The sequence below is a fragment of the Chenopodium quinoa genome, unplaced genomic scaffold (assembly GCF_001683475.1).
Source record: "Chenopodium quinoa cultivar QQ74 unplaced genomic scaffold, ASM168347v1, whole genome shotgun sequence".
Lineage (NCBI taxonomy): Eukaryota > Viridiplantae > Streptophyta > Magnoliopsida > Caryophyllales > Amaranthaceae > Chenopodium > Chenopodium quinoa.
In genome coordinates, this window is record NW_018743921.1 from 101,959 (window position 1) to 129,814 (window position 27,856).

The window sequence follows — 27,856 nt, forward strand, 5'->3', positions numbered from 1 at the left end:
AATACATGTTTCAATTCCTTCATGCAATGCTTCATTTAATCCCACAATGGATTTCTTGAGCTTGCTTTCAAATCTAGCATTACTTAGAATTGCAAAACCCTTAGACTTTTTCCATAGTCTCTTCCAAAATCCAATTTTAGGATGGCGGTTTCGTATTTTGCCATATTTCATATGCGCAATTTTGCTTGAACATTCACGAAAAGACTTTAGCGTTCCGATTGGTGAATAGGTTTTTATTAAATCAACGCCGTGAATTAATTGTATCCTTTTTAACCAATCTAGCTTTGTATGCTTATGCATTTCCACATTTGTCAGTTTTCTTCTTGAAAACTTATTTGCGATTGATGGGTCTGTCACCCTTCATGCAAATGAATCAAGTTCCAAACATGATTTACAAACATGGAGTCTATTTCGGATTTTATGGTCTCTAACCATTATTCGGAATTTGGATTTGTCGTAGCTAATTTACAAGACAATATTCCCTCACCATCCAATGGTGAATAGTATGCTTGTAAGTCTTAGGTTTATTTCTAACTTAGTAGAAATTTATAGGATTCAATCCAAGCCTTTGGTGAATTCTATACCTATACGGGTAATAGATTGAGCATTTACACTGTCTGTTTGATTCTGACCAATCTTATCAACTGCTTCTAAAGCATTTTGATTGTCAGTTTTATCAGGTTGACACTGTTGCTCATCCTCTCAAACTTCGTCGAGTTCGATTTCCTCCCACTTGTCATTCTGGAAAGGTGTTACTTTCTAGAAAGACACCATTTAGAGTAAAAAAAATACTATGTTCTTAATTAGGTTGTGGAGGTAATGCCCGTATTCTCACTTGAATACTTACAAAGAGACATGTATATTGTCTTTGGGTAAAAGTTTGTTGTGAAACAAATAGTTAGCTCCTTCGCGAGCTATCTTAGCCCTTATTGAGCCACTTAGCTCCCACTGAGTCAATGAACTCCCACTGAGCTAAGAGCCCTAGACATATACTTAAAAAGACGCTAGAAACTATTTCTATCCATAACTGAATATGGTGTCCTTTCTTAGCTTCGACCCTTCTGTTTAGCGTAACATTTAGTCATTTGTGAAAATCTTTAAGAACTTTATAGGAAGGGATGTGATCCATCATCATTCGAGTCATTTCCAAATGGCATCGAGGTCTCTGTCAAGAAACACTATGTCTTTTGTGGAGCTAATTACGAAACTTCAATTTCATAAGTTTGATGTGATCACACTTGGCTCAAGCAAACATCGCTCGATCTAATCTAGCTAGACGTTGTGACATCTTGCCAAGTCGATTCTATACTTCACTGAACATTGGAGCTACTCAAGGTCCAGTTTTCTCACGTTTGATGACTATAGCCATATTCTTGCAAATTCTTGTGAGATATTGAAGTAATGATGATTTCCTTTTAGCTTTCGGAGTCAATTGTCTATACCAAGCACAATAGCTCCTTTGTTTGTCGATTTCAACAAGTAAGACTTTCTTGTCTTAGAATGATTTCGAATCGATCATCTATCAAGATTCTATCCAATAGAACCTTGAGTACGTTCTTGTTGTTAGTGACATTGCTAAAGGGTTTGGAACACAAATCATGTCCATGACTTGAAATTTGTGAGTTTCATGGTTGGGAAATGTTTGTTTATAATCAAGCATTCTTGACTCATGGCTTATGCGACCATGTCATTCAAGTAAACCTAGCAACTATTGCTTTTACTTTTGAATGTGAGTCTTTCCGTGTGTAAACGGATCGTTTGCTATTATGGAACATAATAACCATTATTTGTTCCAGCCTTAGTTTTAAAAGGACTTTAAACAAAACAAGTGACCTTACAACTGATGTAGCATTAATTGCTTTATTCTAAGCTTGTAAGTCAATAACTTAGCTTGTCTTCAACAGTTTGAGGTCACATTCAAAGTGGAACACTCAAGTAGTATCCAATACTTGTGAAGATAACGAGTTGCTCAGTTGACCATAATAACATGAACTCAAGCGTAGAAAAGGAATCTCATACCTTTCTTTGTTCCTTGTTTCCTATATTTCTTATAGTACATCATCTCATAACTTTAAGAATCATTTCTTTAAGTTATTCGACTTTTATACTTTGTTAGGCATAATTAAGCATCTAATGCGCCGCAAAACAAAGTTCTATCTTTTCAAATAATTCGTACCTGAATTACTTCATCAATGAGTCCTACTCATAAGCGTATGAAGTGAAAAGATATGTTGGTTGTCAACTATTGACAGTTTGAGTTTTTCAACTCAATTATTTCATGTTCATCAAAACTACCCAGTATTTTGAATACATGATATCCAACCGTCCTTTCGGACTTAAGTCATAAAAGTCAATTATGAGAGGTTGTATTTTAGAAATGCCTTTTATTCTTTGAGAACCATTCTCAAAAGATTTCTTTTACCAATCAATGGAAACAATATAATTTGATTACGAATTCTACAAATATAAGTGCAAAGTATAACCATTTATCAAGTTAATATCATAATAAGTTTGAATTTTATACATGAAAACTTTCAATCTTATTATGCGTCTTATCCACACATTATAAATTTGTCCCTTTTTACGCGAGAATAAAACGATTCCAAGATCCCAAAAATCAAAAAGTGATTAAGCATGCTTTGGCTTGTCTTAACACTTAATATTTTAGGGTAAGCAATCCAATTGCTAATAGCTCCAAGCTACTCTTGGTTCGATAAAACGTCGCATCTAATGCTTCCTTGACATTTTATCTCCATTGCCACGACATCTAAGGACTCCTTACTGATATCGTTGAGCTTAACCAAGACAACTTGTATACCTAGTATACCTTAAGTTCCTAAGGAAGTAGTGATGCCTCGCTTTGGTGTAGCCCATCACATACGCGCATTAGTTCGGTAAGTGTTATTCTTGGAACGAAATATTTTTAGCTCAATATTTTAAGGGACCTAGGGTTTCTATGTCGGTTGATTTAAGTGAACTTAACTAATCACCGCAACATTTGAAATCCTAGACATGCATCTAACATTCAAATATATATAATCACAATATATATAAAGCATAAAATAGATGCATTTGGCAACTAGCATGACCCCTTGAAATCTTCAATTTCCATGGATCTTCATCTTGGCTCGTCTTCATCGAAACGCCATCTTGAGACATCTTGGCCAAAATAAAATAACTAGCTAGTACGACTAAGATTAATCTAAAGTACAAAAATACTTAACGACTCGCAGACCGTATTTGGATTTACAAAAATACATAACGGAATGCAGTCCGTATTTTCTATCCTAGTCGGGCCCTACTAGTTGCCTTTTTCAATAACCTGTTTTGAAAACAATCTTCCATTCACCCATTGACTATTTGTGAATGGCCCATGCATTTTACGAAATACATAATTAAACACGCAAAACTAATAACTAACTTAGGTGGTTAATCCGATTAACGCGCCTAATTAAAACTAGTCAAAGTTGTTTAATCCATTATTTCTAAAAGCAAATTGATCACGTAATCAATTAAGCTCCCACTAAATTCCGCATCCATACTTAATTAATCCGATTAATTAAGTCGGCATAACCCATAATTTGTCAAAATCAAAATTTTTTGCAAAAGCCGGAAAAATCGAGGTCCAACCTCATTAAAATAATTACATAAATATTTTAAAACGGCAAAATTTTCGCAAAATTACATAGCCCAAAATTAAGCCAAAATCGCCCACTCACATCCTAGTGGGCTATGCATCGTGGCTGCTAGGCAGGCTATGGCCTGTGCATGTGGTGCTGGTTGCTAGCAAGCACGCCAAGCGCAGCCTGCTCTGCTAGCTAGCACCAGCGGCACGCTACGCATGCTAGCTGCTAGCTGGCGCAGGCTGCAGTGGGCTGGCTGGCTGGGGCTTGCTGCCTCGCTGCCCAGCTGCAGCACAAGCATGCCAGCAGCCTAAGGCCCACGCTCCGAGCATCAAGCATCAGCACGCAACAGCCCTCGCCACACATTGCACAGCAGCACCATGGCATGACCCCTGTGTGCACCATAGGCAGCCTACATGCGGACTGCTGGGCAGCCCGGCTAGCCTTGGTGACGCTTGGGGGTTTGCCTCGATTTGCGTGCATTTTTTTCTCGGGATTTTAATCCCGATTTACGTGCGACGTAAAATTAATCTAAATTTATTTTAGAATGAATTCGGGGCAAAGATGAAAATAAAACAAGTCCAACTTAATTAAATTCAATTTTAATGGTGCACAAGCCTAAATTATTCAAGAATCAGTCTTTGAATCAATTTTAGGTCTAACTTGATGCAACGAAATTGAAGGGCTACATCCATAATTAATTTTACTAAAATGCAAATTAATAATGGATTTGACAAATGGGAGTTGGAAAAATAAATTAACCATCTAATGATAAAATTTTTTCCAACTTTCATACTTGTGTAAAATACCAAGATTACATCTTCCAATATGAAGATTAATCAAAATTTTACTCACAAGTATTTGAACTTCATGGATTTTAATCAACAAAAATGAAAAATCCAAACTTTGTTCAATATGGAATTTAGGGTTAGAGTTCCATTCATTTAAACTTTTAAAGATTAGAACTTTAACATACTTGGGAACTTAAATTACACATTCACATCAAACATTCACACATTAATGCAATTTATTTGCAAAATTTGTGAAAAACAAGTTTATGTGAAAAGTCATATCAACTCAAGCACTAATTAAAACTCCATAATTATGCTTAAGGATATTTAAAATAGCAGTAGATTAGGGATGCAATAATGCATTTAATCTAACCTTGTAATGCTTGCATTAATCAAGGCTTTAAAAAGATTTAAACTTTTCGTTGAAAAACGAAAAAACCCCAAAAACTTGGATTTCTGGTTCGAATTTGGCTTCTGGACAGTTCTCAAAGAGAGTTGAATCTGTTTCAGAATGTCGATTCCACCCAAACATCACTATTTTTGAGCCAAAATCTGGGTTCGACAGCCAAATCGATAAAAATACGAGTTTTAAAATTAATTAAAACGAGCTTCTAATCTAATTAGAAAAGCAAAACCATAAATCAAATCTTAATTTAAAACACCTTAATTAATCAATAATTGCAAAAATTAAAAGGAGCGTGGCTCCGATACCGCTGTTGGGTTTCGTAGTGACCCTCACTACGCAGAAAGAAACCCGCCAAGACCTGCCCCCATAATAAAGGCAATTAACAAGCAAAACATAATTAAAACACAAGAAAGGATAAAAGATTATACCTTTGACGCGTGCTTCGCTCAACTATGAGCTCTTACTTGAACCCCGAAAATACGAGGTCTCCAACGGGATTGTACCCTCGAACCCGACCCGAGCGTCCTAAGTCTCGAAGGTTAGTCGAGACCCGAACAATAAAAACTTGGAGTTTTACGAACTTAGAGGTTTTCTCACCTAATGGGAGATGCCTCATTGAGTTCTACTCAAGTGAATTCCCAAATGCCCAACCATTGGGTATTTATAGAGAAAATCAACTTGTCATCCCATTCATGATCAATGTGGGACAATTGCATTTTCCTACTAATTTATTTTAATCAAAAACAAATTAATAAACAATGAAATCAATGAGTTATAAGTGGCACATGAAGAGGAGAGGGTAGGTGAGGACCATTCCAAGAGGGGGGGACCATGGCCTTGGTGCCCAAGACAATGCTCACAACTCTTGGTCCCCACTTTGCTCAAACCGGTTCTTCCATGTGGATGCTAGGAACAGCTGGCTGCCAGCAAGCCTTGGCTCCCAAGGCAGCCTTGCTGGCGCCTAGCGCCTAGGTGTGCTAGCAAGCCAGCCAATACTCACATGCGCACAGCCAGCAAGCTACGCATATCATGCGAGCTGCTGCTGTGCCATGCCTTGTGCTGGGTGCTGCCTAGCAAGGCTGCTAGGCCACGCCAATGTTATCCTCGCAATATGCCTAGCCCAGCTCTCGCATGCACAGCACGCATTGCTAGCAAGGCCCAGCCCTGCGATGCTGCGTGCTTGCGAGAGGCTGGTTGTTGGTCGCGCGCCATTGCCTAGAATCAAGCAAGGCTGCCAGTGCCTAGCACCACGCATAGCCTTGCATCCTAAGCACGCTGCTATGCGATGCTCGATGTGTGGCTGCGATGGCTTAGCGCTGCTATTGCCAAGCATGCTAGCAAGGCTGCCAGCGCCCAGCACCACGCATAGCATAGCATGCTGCTACGTGATGGTGCGTGGCTGCGATGGCTAGGCTAGTGGTGCCAGCCCACGCCTTGTACCAGCGCGAATCATGCATAAGCCTAACTCTTTGCCTAGCATGCTAGGCTTGCGGTGGGTCTTGCCTAGCCTAGCACTCACATGGCTAGGCCAATGCGAGGCTACAGCTAGGCTTGTACTTGGAACTCGATTGATTTTGTGTCTCGTCGAATTCTAAATTCGAATCGACTTGCGACGCTCGATCTCGGCGCTCTAAGCTCGATATCCGACGTCTTTGTTCGTAAAACTCCGACGACTCATCAAATCCTTCGGATTGATTCGTCGTCTCGGATCGGTTGTTCGATTGGGTTCGACCCGAAGGGTTTAGTCAAGATTAAGTTGTAATATTAATTGTACATTAATATTACTGATCAGAAGCGGCCTCCACCTAGACATTCCGATCACTTGACCTTATTTAAGAATTAGCTTTCCGATAATTCTGAACCCTCTATCGAAATAATACACTTGTTGGAAGGACACCATTCCTTTCAATTTATTTGATAAAATTTTACGTTTTTGTTTGATCTAATTGAATTCAATTGTATTAACTTTGTTTCCCTGTTTTTCTACAATTGATGATGGTACTTCGGATATATTCCATTTCTAGATTAAGTTAATCTCGCCGCTCCGATCAAATCTCTCCTCTCAACGCTCCGATCTGCAATTCTTCAATTCTATTTGCGAGTTTCTTTCAATCCTGCAACTCATTCAATTTAGGTAAACGTTTTCGCATTATTATCTTTGAATTTTCTGGTATTTATCCTTTTTTGTAGATATGTAACCCATTTGTTCCTTGATTAAAAGCAAATACAGTTGGAGTTCCGTTTATTTTTGTCCTGGTGTTAATTTGTTATGTGAAAATTTTAATTCTTTGTTATGCGAATACAGTTGGATTGAATCATAATTTTTTGTTATGTGAAATTTTTTTGTTATGCACTTATGCGAATACAGTTGGATTGAATCATAATTTTAATTCTAGGACTTTGCTATGTGAAAATGTGATAGATGATGATATAAAAAAAAAACAAATAATTCATTGGAGGATTAATAGGAAGAAATAAATAAGTCAATGAAGGACTGGAGGAGTAGTAAGAGGAATAAAGAGTGAGACATGAATTTGAATAAGTCTTGATAAATAGACTTGCAACAAGTGACAATAGGTTTTGTTGTGATATCACTTTCCTGTTTGAAGATTGTCTTGAGTTGTTTAGAAAAGTTGAAGGTGTGTTGGCTGTAATAGTTAAGATCCTCACTATGTTCCTAGTGCTCTACAGATTGTTAGGAGAGGCCCCTTTCCCTTATCTTTGAATTCATGTTTTTTTTTCTTTTTTTTTTTTTTTTTTAAATCTTAGCTTACACTATCAGATTTTTAATGTCTTAGGAGTAAGGTCCTTAGTATGAGCCTTGGTTGCATGAACTTCAATACTTGAGCTTTGCTGGACTATGAAAAAACTTTTTGTAATTGAACAAACTTCAAATGGTTTTTTATTTTATTTTTTTATTTTTATTTTTTTTAATGTTTGGGCTCACCAATTACTATAATGAGTTTGAGACGAGCAATGGCCCAATTTGACAAGCACGTTTTGAGCTAGAGGTTATCGAACTTGGCGAGTATAGATCACGTTGTGTTGAGCATAGTTCAACTACGAACTACTCACTCAGCAAGAATCAGAAGCTGTCTGGTTACTCTGTCGAGTACATTGTGATAAGTAATGATATGAGTTTATGCATTGATAGGCCTTTTAACATGATATCTTTTGATAGCTGTGCTAGAAGCACGATCTGCCTGTGCTGCTGTGCATTGCTATTATTATTGTTGTTTATCAAATGTCAAATTTGTTCAATACTGCAGTCAATATGTATGGTTTTGCAATTGAATTGCTGATTAGTGTTCAGATTAAGTTAAGGGGGGTAGTGTGGTGGTGGTAGTTAGGTTCTTACTTATTTAGGAGGGATAATTAAGGGTGAGTGGATACTTAATGGTTACATAAGTTTGCTAAGAATTTCTTACTTGTTCCTGAAGTTAAATCCTACCTCCCTTGATTGTGTGACTGTTGCAATTGTTGGTAAATGGGACTTTAACAGTACCAAGGATTTGATGCAGTGTTGTTGGCTGTAATATATATATTCTTGTAATCTTATTTGACTGTAAAAGATGTAAGTTTTGTTGATCCATTAATTCATTTTAGCTTTACACTTTGAAGAGAAATGACAAATGCATTAATGTGATTTTATTTTCTTCTAGCTACTGGTGTTTTTGGATTATTATCACTTTCATATGTTTGGTTTTCTATGTTCACTGATTTGTTCATGTCTAGTGCATTAATTGTATTCATTAAATTTTTATAGGGGAGAATGACATCAAAGAATGAGAATAATGCTAGTGTTCCCACTTCAGCTAGTAATGCTAATGTTGAATTAGTACTGTGTTATACTATGACTTCTATGTAGTTTGAATGTATGGACTTAATTCTTAACCGATGACTCCCTTTTATAGGAACATTAATGCTCCGAAGATTGCCGGTAACAGTAGCATCAAAGGCTATTAATTACCCAATTTTTCTTCGTCTTCTTCCTCCGTGACAATTCTCTCTCCTTACAATGGATGGAGGTAGGGAAAGCAGTAGCTTTTCCTTCTCCTCTTTACCGAGGTTTATCTCTTTATCCTCTATGTTTATGTTTGAAGTTGATTGATAAATAAGCTAAGTAGAACAATGATTTGAATTACATTTACTTTTGTTAGTTTAATTCATGTACCAGTGATTAATTGATTATTAATCGATTTGTATATTAGGAATTGAGAACCAATTATTGCATCGATAAAGATTTTTTATTAATAATTCAAATCATTTTTATAGGTCTAAAAATTCTTATTTTAAATACTTAGACCTATAAAAATGATCTGAATTACAAAACACAATAACACAAAATTTAAAATAAGAATTTTTAGACCTATAAAAATGATCTGAATTATTAATAACAAATCTTTATCGAAGCAATAATTGGCTCTCAATTCCTAATATACAAATCGATTAATAATCAATTAATCACTGGGTACATGAATTAAACTAACAAAAGTAAATGTAATTCAAATCATTGTTCTACTTAGCTTATTTATCAATCAACTTCAAACATAAACATAGAGGATAAAGAGATAAACCTCGGTAAAGAGGAGAAGGAAAAGCTACTGCTTTCCCTGCCTCCATCCATTGTAAGGAGAGAGAATTGTCGCAGAAGAAGAAGACGAAGAAAAATTGGGTAATTGATAGCCTTTGAAGCTATTGTTACCGGCAATCTTCGGAGCATTAATGTTCATATAGAAGGGAATCATCGGTTAAGAATTAAGACCATACATTCAAACTACATAGAAGTCATAGTAACACAGTACTAATTCAACATTTTATAAACTAGAAATTCCATACCCATATAATTAATCAACAAATTTTCAAAATTAATAGTCTTTACTAACTATAATATAACCAATAATTCAAATCCAATTGAATTATATTAGAAAAAGTAGGTTTAGGAACACTGAATTACAGTTGCAATTTAATAAAAGCTTACAATATGAACTAATGATCAACATAACTACATTGTTTGAGTAAATGAAATTTCAATGATTCCCCATATGATCCATATTACATAGTTCATCATATTATTCAATTAATTGCATCAATTGAAAGTAGAGTGTATAGTGAATTAAACAAAGTTAAAAATTTTATAAAACAGACAAGAAAGATTAGGGGCATACCGTAAGGCGGTGGGCGGCGTAGAGGCGGGGAGAAGGCGCCTGTGATGTATGCTAACAATAACCAATAATAGGAATTAAGGAAGATCAATTTATTTCTGCAATGTGAGGCGGGAATGGGGATGGGAATTGTTTGGGGGTTTTTTATGTGTCCAATGGGAGAGTTACAATTTCCTAGTATGCTCCTTCCTTTGCCTGTACCTGCACAAATAACGGAGACTCCGGCTGGGGGGTGGGAGTTCCGCCTCCAAAGATTAAGTTAGAATCTTTCTGAAGAGGAAATAAGAACAATAAATACTTTCTCGATTGGAGAGCGTTTGCAATGGGTTTCGTGTTTGGTTGGTTGTTGGAATTTTTTTTTTGTCGATCCCCATAAATGAGGTCTACCCCTGCTATTTATAGTAGGGGAGAACTGTACCTCAATTAGGGTACAAGGACATGTGTCACAGGGGGATTGAGCCTCTGTTTGCCCAGTAAGGGGTGGACATGTGTCATAGGCTGATTAGCTTGTTTACTAACCGTTGATATGTTGACACGAGGCAAGCTTTTAATGGTCCATGTGTCATAGGCATGTCCACGTGTCACCTGTGACAGGTGTCAGACACTTGGGAGGAGACGGTTCGTCTCTTCCCCCCCCCCCCCATTTTTTATTTTTTCAAATTGCTAAGGCAGAAGGAACCATTTCGCCTTCTTCCCCTCTCCTATAAATAGGAGGCATGCCCTCTCTCCTCCACACTTTACATAATTTTCAAAATATTTCTGAGAGAGCTCTAATACCGGCTGCTAATTTCCTTCAAGTTTTCTTGCATCCGGCGCTTTGAGATCAAGTACATCCGGCTACCGGTTGAGTAGTTTTTCTGCAATTTTTCTAAGGTACCGGATCCCTTTCTTCCTTCACTTTTACTTCTTTCTTTTTGAGGACTCTTGAATGTTTCCCCATCCGGGTGGTAAGCCGCCTAGGGGGTGTTTGACCCATTTCCAAGTATAGAATAGAACACCCTTTTAAATAACATGGCTTTCAAAGCACCCCCATCCGGTGGAACACCGCCTGGGGTACTTCTGAGTTTTTACCAAGAAATGATTTCCAACCCCCAACCGGTTTAATGCCGGTTGGGTCATCATTCTGGTTTTTTCATGACCTTAGTTTCAAATTTTTATTTGCGTTCAATGCACCCCCATCCGGTGACTCACCGTTTGGGTCTTGCTTTGAACATCCTTCTTTGAAACAGGTGTTACTATACCCTCATCCGGTATTTTACCGTTTGGGAGGTGTTTGACCTTAACATTTCTTGCAGCACCTACATCCGGTATCTATACCGGATGGGTTTTTTTTTTGTTTTTTTTTTTGTTTTTTTTTTTTTTACAAGTGTTTCCCATAGCCCCCATCTGGTCTAACACCATCTGGGGTATCCCTGACCCAACCTCCTTGATACCGTCTAGGGTATCATGGAGTGAACCTTACAAATCATATAACTATTTTTATAAATGCTTATCACCCCCCCATCCGGTCATACACCGTCTGGGGTACCTCTGACCCAGCTTACTGAATACCGTTTGGGGTATTTATTCAGTGAACTTTACAATTATCTAGCTAGTTTTTACAAATGCTTGTAAAAAAAAACCCCCCATCCGGTGTTACACCGTTTGGGGTACTTCTGACCCAGCTCACTGAATACCGTCTGGGGTATCTTTGAGTGAACCATATAATTTCATCTAGCTAGTTCTAAACAACCACAGGCGGTAAATGTCGTTTGTGGTGTTTTTGGATGAGCTAATGACAAACAGGCTAACCTGTATTTTGTCTTTTTTCAGCTTTAAACAAATTCGTGGAGTTCTCCGCCTGAGGTGACTTCAAGCCAACTCACATCTACCTTCTCATCTCAAAGGTACCATCTGTACCCTTTACATTCCTCTCTTTTATTTCCGGTTGCATAGTATTAGGATATGGACTTCACCAATATAGACACGGCACAACCTACGACAGTGGTCAGCCGGTCACCAGGGACGGCTGATTCTAGGACTGGGACTTCCGTCTGGGGGTGCTTGGGACAACCTTCACCTACTTTGAATCCGACCGTTTCTGTTCATGTGCATGATAGAATGGCCCGGACTAGATGGACGACAGTAGATCCTGATTACAAGTCCGATGATGCAGCCGTTGATCCGGCTGTCCCTTTAAATTTAGAGCAGACGACGGAACCGTCTGAGAGAGTTCCAAATGAGGGTACTCCTCAAGATTCCCCGGGTGTACCCAGCACACCGGGTGATAGCATTTTGGGTAGTTCTGGCTCTAATGCCGAAGAATCCGGTGAGGGATCAGATGATGAAGAGTCCGGCTCTGATGGAGAGTCTTCTGAAAAGGCTGCCCCTATTGACAAGGAGGCCTATAAATGGCCGGATAAGGGGGATCCAACCGATATGACTATGTTCGCCAGGGATGTGGTCACTTTAAACGCCACACTCCTTGCTTTCTTAAAGAAGAAGCCGGTTGGGGAGAAATGGGAAGTGGTTGTCCCGCACATAGAGGCAAGCGTCTTTTGGACCGACGACATGGACAATGCCGACAACTACTTTGGCTGCTACGAGGCGGCATTCACAGCCGGCCTCCGATACCCCCTCCATCACTGCATAAAAGCCATACTAAAGGGGTATGACTTGGGTGTATGGCAGTTGACCCCCAATTTATGGGTCAACATCCTTGGATATATTGCCGCCTGCGAGTTGCAGGATGTTAGGCCAAGCTAGGGAGCTTTTGCGCACATGCAGTATCTCAGCAGAGCGCCGAGTGGGTGGAATGCGTGGTATACTTTAACTACGCTCCCGGAATATATAATGACTTTGGACAAGCCGTCCAAATGGAGTAACTAGAAGAGCAAGTTTTATGTCGTCTCTTCTCCATCCCCCCAACTTAACCACCGGCTGCGTAGATACAATAAGCACCCGACTTTGCTGGGTAGGAAATGTGCTCTCCCAAAAGTGCCGGCTAAGGCTTGGGACCAGATAATGGAAAAAGGCTGGATGATGGGAGTGAAATTATAGTCCCCCAATTTTGGGTTCCCCATCCGGATTGGTTTAAGGATGAGTGCTTCTTGTCTCTGTGTAACCTTAGCACTATGTTTTCTAAGGGTAGGTTGCCGCATGACCGAATATTTACCGGATGCATATGTTTATCAGATTTTTAACCCTGTATTTTTCCTCTTTGCAGAAGTAGCTAAAGGAATGGTGCCTCCGGAGAAGACACCTGCTACATCTGCCCTTCTTCTAAGGAAGAAGTAGATTGAAGAAAAGAAGGCGACACTGGCCGCCAAGAATGCCGGGGTAGTCTGCCTTTCCTTAGCCATTTTCCTTTGAATTATTATTCTTTCCTTGCCGGATGTATTATACTTGTTAAATGATTTTTAACCGGATGTATTATACTTGAGAACTTTCAGGCTGGGAGCCAAGTCATTCCTCGCTCTTTAGCGAGTATGCACAAAAGACCTGCTGGAAACATACCTCAGCCGGCTTCTAAGGCACCAAAAGTGACAAGGACAGGCCTACTACAGCAGGGAAGTGCTTGCAATCCATTCCCCACTTCGAAATGGTGGTGGAAGAAATAAGACCGACTGTTCGTACCCAGACGGGTACGGACTCAAATGCGGCTAGGGGGGCTTTGACCCCACAGTCCAAAAAAGGTAAAACCTCTGCCTTTGATCACCCCTGGCCGCTTGGGCATATGAGAGTCAAAACCCAAACAAGCTAATCCGGGGATTCTTCCGGATGCCGCCTGAGTATGGGCGGAGCGTATGCCCAGCATCTTACAGCTGATTCTATGATTGCATATATCTCCTCTAGCCGTCCCAATTATCAACAATATGCTAAGAGGATGGTCCGGGCTCTTACCCGGTCTGAAAAAGAGGCTGTGCCGGCTGTGCACACGGTCAATCTTGAACGAATCACTTCTCTCCCTGCTAAGGTAATTAAACCGGATGACCTATGCTTGAGCAATGATATTTATTTACCGGATGCAAATGTTTTGTCTTGATTTTTCTAACACTCTTCCCGGTTGATATCACAGGTGATGCTGAGAGTGGATGGGCTTAATGTCCCCTTGCGCAAAAAGTAGGAGGAGATAAGAGACGCTTAGAGACGTGCATCTGAGCTAATTGACGTCTGCCAATTCAATGCCATTTCATTTGATTTGGAAACTAAACAAAAGGCGTTGGAACAGGAGGAAGCACTAAGACAAGCAGTTGCGGCTGGGGAGGCTGCAATGAAGAGAGTTGATGAGCTTGAGTTGAAGGTCAAAGACCTTCAAACTGATCTTAAAGCTCTGGAAAATGCTGATTAAGAAAATGCTGATCTTCGCAAGGACGTCAGCCGGCTGAAGAATGAGCTTGCTTCGAATCAGGCGGCACATAAAGAAAAGCTAGAAAAGGAGCACGTCCGCCTGATAGAAGAGAACGAGGCCGACTGCGAGGAGCGCATGAAGCTTGCTTGGAGTCTTATTCATCCGGACTACGAGTTCGAGTACTTCAATCTCCGGTACCTGTATGCTTCAGAATTATACGAGGCTAAGGTACTCGGTTCTGACCCTCCTCCCCCTTTGGAGGAGTGGGTCGAAGGAATACAGAGAGCCAGCCGGATGAGGTGCATCAGGAGACCCAGACTGAAAACCAGCTGAAAACAACTGTTGTGCAGTCGGCTGAAGTCCCAACTCAGCAGCCGGAGGATCAGCAACCTCAGCAGCAATCTCAGCAGCAACAACAATCATAAACAATCTTCTTCGTTTACCAGCCTGCGAGCCATGTAATTTCTATGTACTTTTCCCGGACATGGGTCCGGTTAACATTTTTAAAAATTTTAATCTACTAGCCGACTCAGTCGGTTTTGCTACTTATATTTATCTTTTACTTGCAAAATTAAAGTTTTTTTGCAATTTTTACAAGTATTACAAGTATTCTCTACTCATACCGGCTGATACAATTAGATGCCTCTGAAATGGTTGATTGTTTACTCCAACAGTAGACAAGTAGCCGTTTCATATAGAGCCAGATGGGTAATGATTGTTTGATCAACAATATACTGGATGGTATGTTGGTTTGTGTTGCAATATACCGGATGGTATGAAAAGATGCCCCTGAAATGGTTCTTTGTTTACTTCAACAGTAGACAAGTAGCCATTTCATAGGCGACCGGTTCATAGGCAGCCGGATGGGTAACGATTATTAATCTACAATATACTGGCTGCTACAATAAAAATGCCCCTGAAATGGTTGTTTGTTTACTTCACTGTTAAACAAGCAACCGTTTCATAGGCAACCAGATGGGTGGTATAACCGTCTGGGGATCCTTTGGATAAGGCTCGGTTGTCCTAACCCATATTATACTTGGAGTAACATCATTCTTTTTAAATGTGTTTATCCGGAATACCTAACCGTGTGCAATGCTTTGCTGCAAAAACCGGTTGGTGTTTTTACTAGGATTTTGATATTTGTCGCATGAACCACTTTTGGGTCTATGCCGGCTGAATCCTAGATGCAATGGATCATTTCGAACGGCTGTTTGTTACTTTCAATGATGCGTCAGTAATGTCGTTTGAGTTTTATGACTGCTAGGACAATGTACCACCCGGAAGGGAGCTGTCCTCTTTGACGATTTCACCCGGATGGGTGTCGCCGGATGACTGCTCTTTTTGGAGCAGTGATTTTTGATAAGTGTTCTTCTGTCTATGTTTTTTCACAAGATAGGTGCTAATACAATTGGATGAATGGAAATTATATGCTTTCACATTTCAATACTATTTAGGAAAATTACAAATTCCTTAGAAGTAGTACTATTTCAAGTTATCTACGTTCCAGGTGCGAGGTAGCTGCATTCCGTCTGGGGTTTCCAGGCGGTAAGTTTCATTTCTAACTTCTTCAAAAATCCGGTAAGGTCCTTCCCAATTGGGAGTTAACTTCCCTTGCTCATTCGCCCTACCGGTTGCTTCAAGCTTACGTAGTACAAAATCTCCTACTTTAAGGGGTCTTTTGCGCACCCTTTTGTTGTAAGCTCTCGTCATTCTCAGACAGTAGATTTTGTGACGTAAGGCGGCATTGCCCCTTTTTTTCAGGAAGAGAATCTAAAGCCAGACGCATGGCCTCCCAATTCGCATCTTCATCATATAGCATGATTCGAAGTATTGGTTCATACAATTCAATGGGAAGCACCGCCTCTGTGCCGTATGCCATAAGAAATGGGGTTTCACTGGTTGACCCCTTCTCAGTCGTTCTGATAGACCAAAGAACATGGGTCAACTCCTCTGCCCAAAGACCGCCTGCTTTTTCAATCTTTTTCTTGATTCCGCCTGATATGAGCTTGTTAAAAGCTTCTACTTGACCGTTGGCCTGGGGATGGCCTACGGATGCAAAATAATGTGAAATTCCTTGGTCTTGCAACCAAGTTTTGAGGACAGGTGCTTCAAACTACGGACCATTATCAAAGACCATTGACATAGGAACACCGAACCGGGTGATGACATTTTTCCAGATGAAGGAGATGACATCCTTAGTTTTGATGCCCTTTGCCGCTTCTGCCTCAACCCACTTTGTGAAGTAATCAACGGCTACTAAAATGTATCTTCTGCCGCCTAGGGCAGGTGTGTATGGCCCCAAAATATCCATGCCCCATTTGGCAAACGGAATAGGGCTGTAGATGGCCGTTAGGTCAGTAGCCGGCTGACGGATTAGCCGGCCAAACCTCTGGCATTTGTCACATCTCTTTACCAGATCTAGTGCATCTGCCTCAAGAGTTGGCCAAAAGTATCCTTGCCGCCTGGCCCTCTTTGCAAGAATCTTGTCGCCTATGTGTGATACACAGAAGCCGGCATGAAGGTCTTCTAGTACTTCCTTCCCCCTTTTTGGGGTTACACACTTGAATAACGGCTGTAGGTAACCCTTTCGGAATAGTTCACCCTTATGCATGAAAAAACTCGATGCTCGTCTCTTGAGAGCAGCCGCTTCTAAAGAGACACCCGGCAGAGTGTCGTCTACCAAGTAGTCCCGGATGGGATCCATCCAGGTAAAGCTTCGATCTAGAATTCCAATGGGATCATGTTCAATGCTTTTCTTTTCCAGGACATCCCAGAAGACTGACCTAGGCGTATCACAAGTGGCGGATGACGCCAGTTTAGATAATACATCCGCCTGATTATTCTCAGACCTGGGTACTTAACTTAAATTAAATTCGTCAAATGCCCCAGCTTCTTCCATGACCACCTGAAGATACTTAATCATGACCGGATGAGTGGCTTCATAGTTACCATGGTATTGGCTAACGATGAGTTGAGAATCAGAGCAGGCGTTCACCTTCCTTGCCCCGGCTGCCTTACACATGCGGATACTGGCTAGCAGGGCCTCGTACTCTGCTTCATTATTTGAAGCTTGAAACTTGAATCATAGAGCATACTCGTATTTGTCCCCCTCTAGGGAATGACAAATTACGCCTGCCCCACAATCGTTCATAATAGAGCTCCCGTCTACGTATACTTTCCAAACTTGATCAGTAATATCCAGCTGTACCGGCCTTGTAATTTCAATAATGAAGTCGGCAAACGCCTGACCCTTCAATGCCCGCCTAGGTTCGAAAGAGATTTCCAGGCTTTAAGTCTCCACAGCCCATTTGATCATTCTTCCGGATGACTCTAAAGTGCTCATAGGTCGTTTGAGCGGCTAATCAATATAGATGGTAACTAGATGAGCCAGGAAATAAGGTTTCAACCGCTTGACTGCTTTGAACAAAGCCAGACCGAATTTTTCAATCATGGGATAGCGAAGTTCAGCGTTCCGGAGGACATGGCTTATGAAGTAGACCGGGAGCTGATTGATGTCTCTCTCAGCAAGGAGAACGACACTTAGGGAATGATCTGAGACGGCTAAGTACATATAGAGAGCCTCCTGGGGAAGGGGACTCACTAATCTTGGCAAAGAATGCAAGTGTTTTTCAGCCTCTAAAATGCCACCTCAGCCTCTTCACCCCATTCAAATCTTGACCTCTTTTTGATTGCTTGAAAAAAGTAGAGGCACTTGTCACCTGACCGGCTGAGAAATCTCCCCAATGCTGCCAAACAACCGGTAAGCTTTTGAGCCTCCCTGACGGTACGAGGTGACTGCATGTCAATCACCGCCTGTACTTTGTCGGATTGGCCTCTATGCCCCTCTGGTCAATCAAAATTCCGAGAAACTTCCCAGACTCAACACCAAAGGCGCACTTTTTTGGGTTAAGCATGACTTTATGCCGCCTGAGGGTGGTGAAGGTTTCTCGGAGGTCAACTAGATGATCCGCCTCTAACTTGGACTTGACTATCATGTCATCAATGTATGCCTCAACATTTCTCCCAATTTGATCATAAAAGACCGAGTTTATCATTCGTTGGAAGGTAGCAGGCGCATTCTTCAACCCAAACGACATCACCGTGTAACAGTATAAGCCTTGGTCTGTGAAGAAAGCCGTCTTTTCTTGATCTTTCTTCCACAAGGGTATCTGATGGAAGCCGGAATAGGCATCCATAAAACTCATTAGAGCATGACCGGCTGTAGAGTCGACCAGGTGGTCGATCTTTGGAAGCGGGTAACTATCTTTCACACAAGCTTTGTTTAAGTCCGTGTAATCTACACACATCCACCAAGTACCATTCGACTTTTTCACAAGGACAACATTGGCTACCCAATCCGAGTAGAAGCATTGCCAAATGAACCCGGCATCTAAGAGTTTCTTGACCTCGGCTGCTGCCGCCTGAGACCTTCCCTCGCCATGGTTCCTTTTCTTTTGCCTGACCGGCTTCTTCTTAGGATCCACGGCGAGTTTATGAACAGCGAGATCCGGACACACTCCCCGCATTTCTTCTACTTCAAACGCAAACACATCTTTGAACTCTCTCAGCAATCGGAGCAGATCGGTTCCCAAGATGTCAAATGCAACCGTCCCTACTTTGACGGTTCTGTCTAGACGGCTGTCTTCTAGGATAATGTCAATGATTTCCCCTGCCGGCTGGGGGCGGAGGTCGTCTGACCTCTCCCCTGACAGTGATTTCTATTGTTTTTCTTTGACGAGGGCCAGTAGTTGGTCCGCCTTTCTCTTTTTACCGGCTGTCTTAGTAGCCGGCAAATCTTGATCACCCTCGTCAAGTTCAACTAATTCCTTGTCTTGACCGTCTGTGACCAATGTGGGTTTGACGTCCGAGAGGTAACACTCTCTCGCCGTCTTTTGGTTCCCACTCAAAGAGCCGACTGTGCCATCATCCCTTTCAAATTTAATCAACATTAGAGACGGGATGATCACAGCCTTTGAAATGTTAAGGGTTGGGCGGCCAATGATCAGGTTGTAGGCTGTCAGTTCCCCTACAACAAGAAACTTGACGACCATGTGCCAGGCCTCCCCCTTCTCTCCAAACCAGATGGGTAAGTCAACCATGCCCACCGGATGTACTACTCCTCCCCCAAAACCAACAAGAGGATATGGGGCCGAATGCATGCTACTTGGCTTATATTTGAGTTTTTCCAAGCACCGGTAGCTTATGAGGTCAGATGAGCTCCCGGTATCAATTAAGATCCGGCCAACTTGTTGATTGGCGATTTTACATTCAATGACAATTGGGTCATCATGGGGCCGCCTGACCTCTACTCTATCCTTTTCAGAGATATGGACCTCCGGGAATGAATTAGTAGGCGACTGGCCCTCATCCACTGAGTTGACCAGCTTCCTAATGTTATCCTTAGTGCCCCGGATGGTAGGCCCGCCACCCGCAAATCCACCGGCTATGGTTAGGATGGTATCCTCATCCGTATCAGATTGATTTGCCAGTGTCTTTGGAGGTTGCCCTTTGGCCTGGTTGGGAGCACCCTTTGATTTGGATAGATAGGTTTTTAGAGCACCCTCATCAGCAAGACGGTCAAAGAGCCGCCTGAGGCTAAAACATCCCTCAGTATCATGGCCTATTTCTTCATGGAACAGACAATATTTTCTCTTATCCCGGCTACTCACAGGACTCTACATTGGTGCCGGTTTTTCAAGATTCAACCGGTTTTTAACTTCCTTGAGAATGGATGCGCAATCCTTGGTGAATTCGTACTTTGGAACATACGAATCCGACCTCTTTCTCTTTTGGAATTGTTGTCCGGATGGCTCTGCCGCCCAGACCTCTTTTCGCTTCTTTTCTTCCCTTTTAGCCGGCTGGGTAGGCCGACTCTCTCTTTTATCGGATCTTTTGTAATCCGTTGGGAGTTTAACGGCGCAGAGTTCCATTGCTTGGATGTAAGCCTCCGCCTTCATTAGTGTCTCGTGAAGAGTAAAGACTCTCTTTCTAACCAGGTCAAACTTAAAAGTTAACCCGTCTTTTAGGCCTTAGAAGAAGTCAGTATAGACAACCTCATCAGACAACCCCTGGATTTGGATCCTCATCAGGTTAAACCGCCTGACATATGACCGGAGTCCTTCCTTATCTCCCTGCTGTATTTCCCCCAGATCAAGGCTTGTTTTCTTAGCAGGGAAATTCATAGAGAAGTTGGACGTGAACTAGTAGGCCAAAATTCTAAAGTTATTGATGTATCTGGCAGGTAAGTTACCAAACCAACGTTGAGCAATCCCTTTCAACGTTGCCGGGAAGCACCTACACCATGAGGCATCATCCAAACCCTACAAATACATCAGGTTGGTGTATGTCATGAGGTGATCTTCCGGGTTGGTGGTACCGTCATAGGCACCAACCAACACGTTTTTAATTTTTGACAGCTGGGCCATCTTAGTGATTTCCTTGGAAAACGCCGTTGGCTGTTCCCCAAGGTTGAGCAGCCGGAGCTGCCAGTCCATAGGCTGGACAAGCGGTTAATGCTGCCCCCCGAAAAGACTCTGCTGAGAATAAGGAGATCCAAAAGACGTGTATGGTGTCCCATGTAATGCCGGTTGGATGATATGAGGGCCGGATCGAGCGGAAACCTCGCTCGTCTAGCTGTCATTGTTCGTTCTCGAGTGCCTCCCTGATGTAACATGGAAGCTGTCTCGAAAGGTCGATGTTGATGCCGACTTGGAGCGCTGCTGAGTCTTTTTATCCTGGATAAGTGTCCGAGCATCGGAATAGACTTTCTTCGTTCCATCCAGCTGTATGTGACGGACGGGTTTTCTGGCTCCCTCCAAGGGAGTGTGAATTTTTGAGAAATCAATGGGCCTAGCCGGCATCTTTGACTTCGGGTGTGGGGTAGATGCTCTACCCATCACTGTCTTGGCCGTCTTTTTTCCAAGACGCCTTTCTTCCGCCTGACCCTTACGGGGGTCAACTGAGTTATCCAGAAGGCCTTTGATTTCCCCTTTAAAACTCATCATCATGTTCATGAGTTCATCCCTGGAGACTGGGGTGGCTCCTTCTGAAGCAGGAGTTAACCCAAACGGTCCCCTGATGGGATGGCTCTGGCTTGCCTGCTGCTCTGCCTGTTCCCTTTTATCTTTGGAACGAGTATACTTGGTTCTAAAAGAACCATCGGCAGCTGTGTAAGTTTCAACCTCATAGTTGTCAGCTGTATCTTGGTCCGAGTGGACCTCAGCCTCATCAGCAGGTTGGCTACCTTTACCCGGCAGTACAGGTTCTGAAGTCATCTAGAAAGTACTCTCCCCACAGACGGCGCCAGATGTTTGGGGGTTTTTTATGTGTCCTACGGGAGAGTTACAATTTCCTAGTATGCTCCTTCCTTTGCCTGTACCTGCACAAATAACGCAGACTCCGGCTGGGGGGTGGGAGTTCCGCCTTTGAAGATTAAGTTAGAATCTTTCTGAAGAGGAAATAAGAACAATAAATACTTTCTCGATTAGAGAGCGTTTGCAACGGGTTTCGTGTTTGGTTGGTTGTTGGAATTTTTTTTTTGTCGATCCCCATAAATGAGGTTTACCCCTGCTATTTATAGTAGGGGAGAACTGTACCTCAATTAGGGTACAAGGACACCTGTCACAGAGGGATTGAGCCTCTGTTTGCCCAGTAAGGGGTGGACATGTGTCACAGGCTGATTAGCCTGTATACTAACCGTTGATATGTTGACACGTGGCAAGCTTTTACTGGGCCACGTGTCTAGGGTAATTTTTACCCTAAACAGGAATGCTAATCTTAAATTGACTTGTCACTAATTCACTAATTCACTATGGTTTCATGGTTGATATTTGTTCATTAGCAATATGATTAGAAGTAGGAATGAAATTGAAGTGCTATGGATTTGGAACTAGATTTTTAGTATCATATCTTTGGTTTGATTGTGGAATGAAATTTAATTTTTTTATTTGATAACTATAAATATTGGTATGAGCTGAATTTAACACCCCTTAAGTAATCAGGTTTATAAACCCCATGCCTAAAGAGTTTGTAGTATACATTTATTTAATTCGAAATAAGTAGCCAAAAAAAGAGAATTTATCTACTCTATCTAAAAAGAGTTTCTTAAATCATACCAGTAAAACAAACATAAGAATAAGTTTAAACAGTATTCTAGAGGAGTGATTTCCCTTAATAATGCTAAAATACAAATTAAAAACTATTTTCCACAATAGCATCCACGTAGGATCGGTTCCTAGGTTTGGAATTTCGCAAGATGAAACTGCTAACAATGTTAGTGGTTGTATATATAGAACCGCTAATACCATTAGAGGTTTCATGCATAGAACCTCTAATACCATTAGCAGTTCTAAGTTGAAGCTATCTCATTTACTTTAGCTTTCACAACCAAATGTACGCTAGTGATATTAGCGATTCTACATAAGGAACCGCTAATACCATTAGAGGTTTTATGCATAGAACCACTAACATTAGTGGTTCTATAATAGTGAAAACCGCCAACAATGTTAGCGGTTTTATACTTGCAAATACCGAACCTTTAAATCGAGGCTGCGTGGACGATATCATGATAGATAGTTTTTAAACCAATGTATATAAGGAATTAGTTTGTGTTATAACATTATTTTGGAAAATCACTCTATTCTAAAGTCTAAACCAATACCTCATATAGAGTACCTATATTTGTGAACCAAAGAACCCAAACTTGGAGTTTGTTTGATGGGAAGCAACTAAAAAAAAGGTTTAATCCTTATAAACTCTCTTAAATCACCAAAGAAGGGATTAATTGCATAAATAAATTGGTCTTCCTTAATTCTTATTATTGGTTGTTGTTCGCATACATCACAGGCGCCTTCTCCCCGCCTCCATGCCGCCCATCGCCTTACGGTATGCCCCTAATCTTTCTTGTCTGTTTTCTAAATTTTTAATTTTGTTTAATTCACTATACACTATACTTTCAATTGATGTAATTAATTGAATAATATGATGAGCTATGTAATATGGATCATATGGGGAATCATTAAAATTTCATTTACTCAATCAATGTAGTTATGTTGATCAATAGTTCATATTGTAAGCTTTTATTAAATTGCAACTTTAATTCAGTGTTCCTAAACCTACTTTTTCTAATATAATTCAATTGGGTTTGTGTTATTGGTTATATGCTGGTTAGTAAAGACTATTAATTTTGAAAATTTGTTGATTAATTATATGGGTATGGAATTTCTAGTTTATAAAAATGTTGAATTAGTATTGTGTTATACTATGGCTTCTATGTAGTATGAATGTATGGTATTAATTCTTAACCGATGACTCCCTTCTATAGGAACATTAATGCTCCGAAAATTGCCGGTAACAATAGCATCAAAGGCTATTAATTACCCAATTTTTCTTCGTCTTCTTCCTCCACGACAATTCTCTCTCCTTACAATGGATGGAGGCAGGGAAAGCAGTAGCTTTTACTTCTCCTCTTTACCGAGGTTTATCTCTTTATCCTCTATGTTTATGTTTGAAGTTGATTGATAAATAAGCTAAGTAGAACAATGATTTGAATTACATTTACTTTTGTTAGTTTAAGTCATGTACCCAGTGATTAATTGATTATTAATCGATTTGTATATTAGGAATTGAGAACCAATTATTGCATCAATATAGATTTTTTATTAATAATTCAGATCATTTTTATAGGTCTAAAAATTCTTATTTTAAATTTTGTGTCATTGTGTTTTGTAATCTGCAGTTTAGATGGAGGAAGAGAGCATGGAGACACGAGAAGCAATCGTGGTGGATCAAGAGGCCGTGGTCGTGGTGCTCTTACTGGTACTTCAGATAGAATTGATACTCTTGGTAGACTGTTGTACACAACCTTTTTTTTATACATTATTTCCTTTGCGTTACGAAGATTCTTTTTTCCTTATAAACATTGCAACCCTTTTTCACGAGGCTCAAGACTGTTAACATTTTGTTGTTTTTGTATTGGATTTGGAAACATAATCAAGCATTTTGTGTTTATTATGGTACGTATATTAAGACATAATGCGACAGAGCTGAATTTGGACATGCGTAGTGCTGGATATGTCAAGCTTCAAGATTTATTATAGCTGAACATGAAAACAAGGTCAAATATCCCATTAAGCTCATATTCTATTAATGAAATTAGAGAAGTAAGTCCCATTACTTTTTTTCTCACGCATTGATGATCACCCAATCGTGTAAAATAAGTTGATAGTTGATACAAATCTTATGATTGGATTATAATTCTGCTGTGTTTCCATATTTCATTTAATCCTTACGCACAATTCACAATTTTCTTCATTCCCACTTTTTTTCATTGAGCATTTCATTAGATAAACCATCATAGACATATTTTTCTAGTTTACCTTTTACAAATGTTCTTAGAATCTTTCCCCTGCAATTTGTGTGACTTCCTACCACTTATTTATGACCAGTAGTCTTATGTATTCATTTCTATAAATTCTGCTGATGTGAAAAGATTTTGAAAGATCAACTTTTTTCATTATACTTCGTATATTCAATCTCTCTCCCTCCCCCTCTCTCCCAAACCCCAAGTATTTCCAATCTCTCCCCTCCCCTTTTCGATCAAGTAATGAAATTAACTCATTACTTTTCCAAAAGAAAAAAAAGCCAAACAATAGCTATAATATGATACATTTTTAGACATTGTATTTCCTTTTATTAGACTACTTTTTTTTTATCCAAATTTGATACAAGTACATATGTATTATGGAGTACAATTTACCAAAAACTTTGTCAATTTGAAACCCAACAAGCTATTTGAGTAGGTTCTATTTTAGAATCTAAGCATAAAAGTAATTTGGGGCTTTTATTTTCTTGGCTCTGTAAAAACATGCAAATAAATTCAAGGCTTTATTTTATTATATTCTTATAATAGCTCATACTTATGTCTTTGGCATTGATTCTTTTAGTTCTTTTGTTCTCAATACACTTTGACACTGATTTGCATATTTTTCAAGCTGTAAGGATAGGCTGTAAGGATAGACAATAAGGCCTTTTGGAAGAGGATGGAGAACTGTGGTTACGTGCAAACCAAGGTCATACTGTAAAGGTTAGCTATTTTTGCAGTAGTATTATTGTGTATTAGTCTAGAAAAAATTGTCTAAGAACTGATCCATTAGTCAATATCAAGTTTCGTTTCTTGATCTTTTCAATGCTCTGGACTAATAGGCAAGACCTAGATTGTTGGATTCTACTTTAGTTCTTCAATTCATAAGCTAATTAAAATAGACTTGACTCATCTTGGAAATAATGGAGGATCTTTTTAATTTAAAGTGGAAAATATACAATTATAGGTGGAAATGAATAATTATTTCGTGAATTCAAAATGGAAGTAACAATCTTTTTTGCATTGCCATGCTACATATTCTTTATTCCTAGTATGGCTTTGTTTGGTTAAAATAGGAGAGACAGTTAAAGAAGGGAAAAGAAAAGGAAACCCCTAATTTACGGAATATGTTTGATTGGGAAGGGCAATTGTATGCTTTTTTTTTTAGTCGGTGATGTGGTTAGGAATAAACTCTCTTTAATCCCTCAAGGTAAGTGTCCCTTTCTCAGCACCCTCATTATGGTGTTTTCTGTTGTACCCATCACCGACAACTTCATCTTTATCTTGTTGTCAACCTTTTTTTTCTTGTTCCCTCTCAATATCCCTTCACCCGTAACAGCCTCCATCTGCTGGTCAACTCACTCCTACGTTTCTACCTTTCCCACCCCATAGTCCCCTCCGTTAACAATTCTATCCTCATCGTGCTATTTAGAATTGATGTCCTTGGTAGTGCACGAGATTCCTACTAACTCTCTGTCTCATTAGTTCAGTTCCCAAGTGCTCCTTTGGTAGTAGAATTGACCATGAAGCTCTTAATCTGGAGCCTTGCTAGTCAAATCCAATTATTTATAGCTTGTAGTGCACAAGTTTCCTACTAGCTCCCTGTCTCATTAGTTCAGCTCCCAGGGTGCTCCTTTGGTAGTAGAATTGACCATGAAGGATCTTAATCTGGAGTCTTGTTGGTCAAATTTAACCATTTACGGCTCACCATTGTTGTGGTTAGCTGACAGGTATTCATATACACTTTTAAATATGTTGTTATTGTGTCCTTTCTAGTTATTATGGTGGTTTAAATGTCACCAGCTTTACTGTGGTCAGCAGATGATTGGGGTATTTTCACTGGGAAATAAATTGGCATATGGAGTGAGGAATATAGTGTGTTGCACTTGTGGGCATAAGAATGGGGAAGGTAGTATGTTAAAGTTGAGAACATTTGGCCTGGTCCATGAGTATATATAGCAATAAAGGGGAATGGAATGATTGGAAATACTTGGTTTTTGGGGAGAGGGGAAAATATGATGAATCGGGTTTGATTTTGATTTTTTTTTTTTAATAGGGGGATTGAGGCTAAAATTTGTGTGCAAAACGGCCCTTTGGTTATTTTCTATGTATTTTATGGGAACGTAGAGGCAAATTTTTAAAAATTAGGTTTTCAGGAATCGCTTTCCGAACTTGTTTCAAGCTTTTTTACCCATGGGCATTGGCAAAAGCAATATGGCCATGACCCTTGGCTTTCCAATTCCATGTCAGGTTTTTAGGGAGTAGTCTTTGGAGCTGGGGAAAATCCACCTAGTGCTTTGTCATTTTATTTTCTTTCTAAAAACAATAGATGTTTCATGATGAACTCTTTTCCGTAACATCTGCTTCACTGTTATTTCTCTCTTTGGCTATTCAGTCTATAGAGAGTGAGAGTTTATTGAAGCCGATCCTTTCTGCTGAAGAGGTCCCTGGTATGCACTGCGCTTAAGGACTCACATCTCCATATTGCTTGCTGGCAAATTATTCATTTAGAAGATAACTCTTAGAAATTTCTTTCATATGTAGTTTGTGTTCATAGTACATATAAGAGGCTTCTTCAATCTATTCTTGCACGTTCACTTTCATGTGGCTTACCATCAGATGGAGAAGTAAAAAGTGGTATGTAAACTGTATATGGAGAGTTTTCCTTATCAATTTTTTAGTCTTTTGTGATTTCCTCTAGACCATTAAGATTTGCAATCTTCTGCATGTTTCTTTATTGATTTATTTCTCATAATTCTCTCACCACACTGTAAGCAGTATTGTTATCCATATATTATTATATTGTACATGACAAATTCTGTAAATGAAAGCAATGGAAGGTACACTTTCAGGTTTCAGTATTTTATATCACCGTAATTCACAAATGAATGAAGCTTCATTGCTTTCGTGGTGTATATGAAGATTATCATGTTAACATCACGCTTAAAACCTGGAAAAAAAATTTTGTTATGCACTTATGCGAATACAGTTGGATTGAATCATAATTTTAAATTCTAGGTATTTGTCCTTTTTGGTAGATATGTAACCCATTTGTTCCTTGATTAAAAGCGAATACATTTGGAGTTCCGTTTATTTTTCTCCTGGTGTCATTTTTTGTTATGTGAAAATTTAATTCTTTGTTATGCGAATACAGTTGGATTGAATAATATTTTTTTGT

General features: G+C 40.0%; 1 pseudogene; it reads left to right on the forward strand.

The window, feature by feature from the left end:
- Window positions 1-23,744: 23,744 nt before the first annotated feature.
- On the forward strand, window positions 23,745-27,331 carry LOC110688653 (annotated as a pseudogene).
- Window positions 27,332-27,856: the final 525 nt, after the last annotated feature.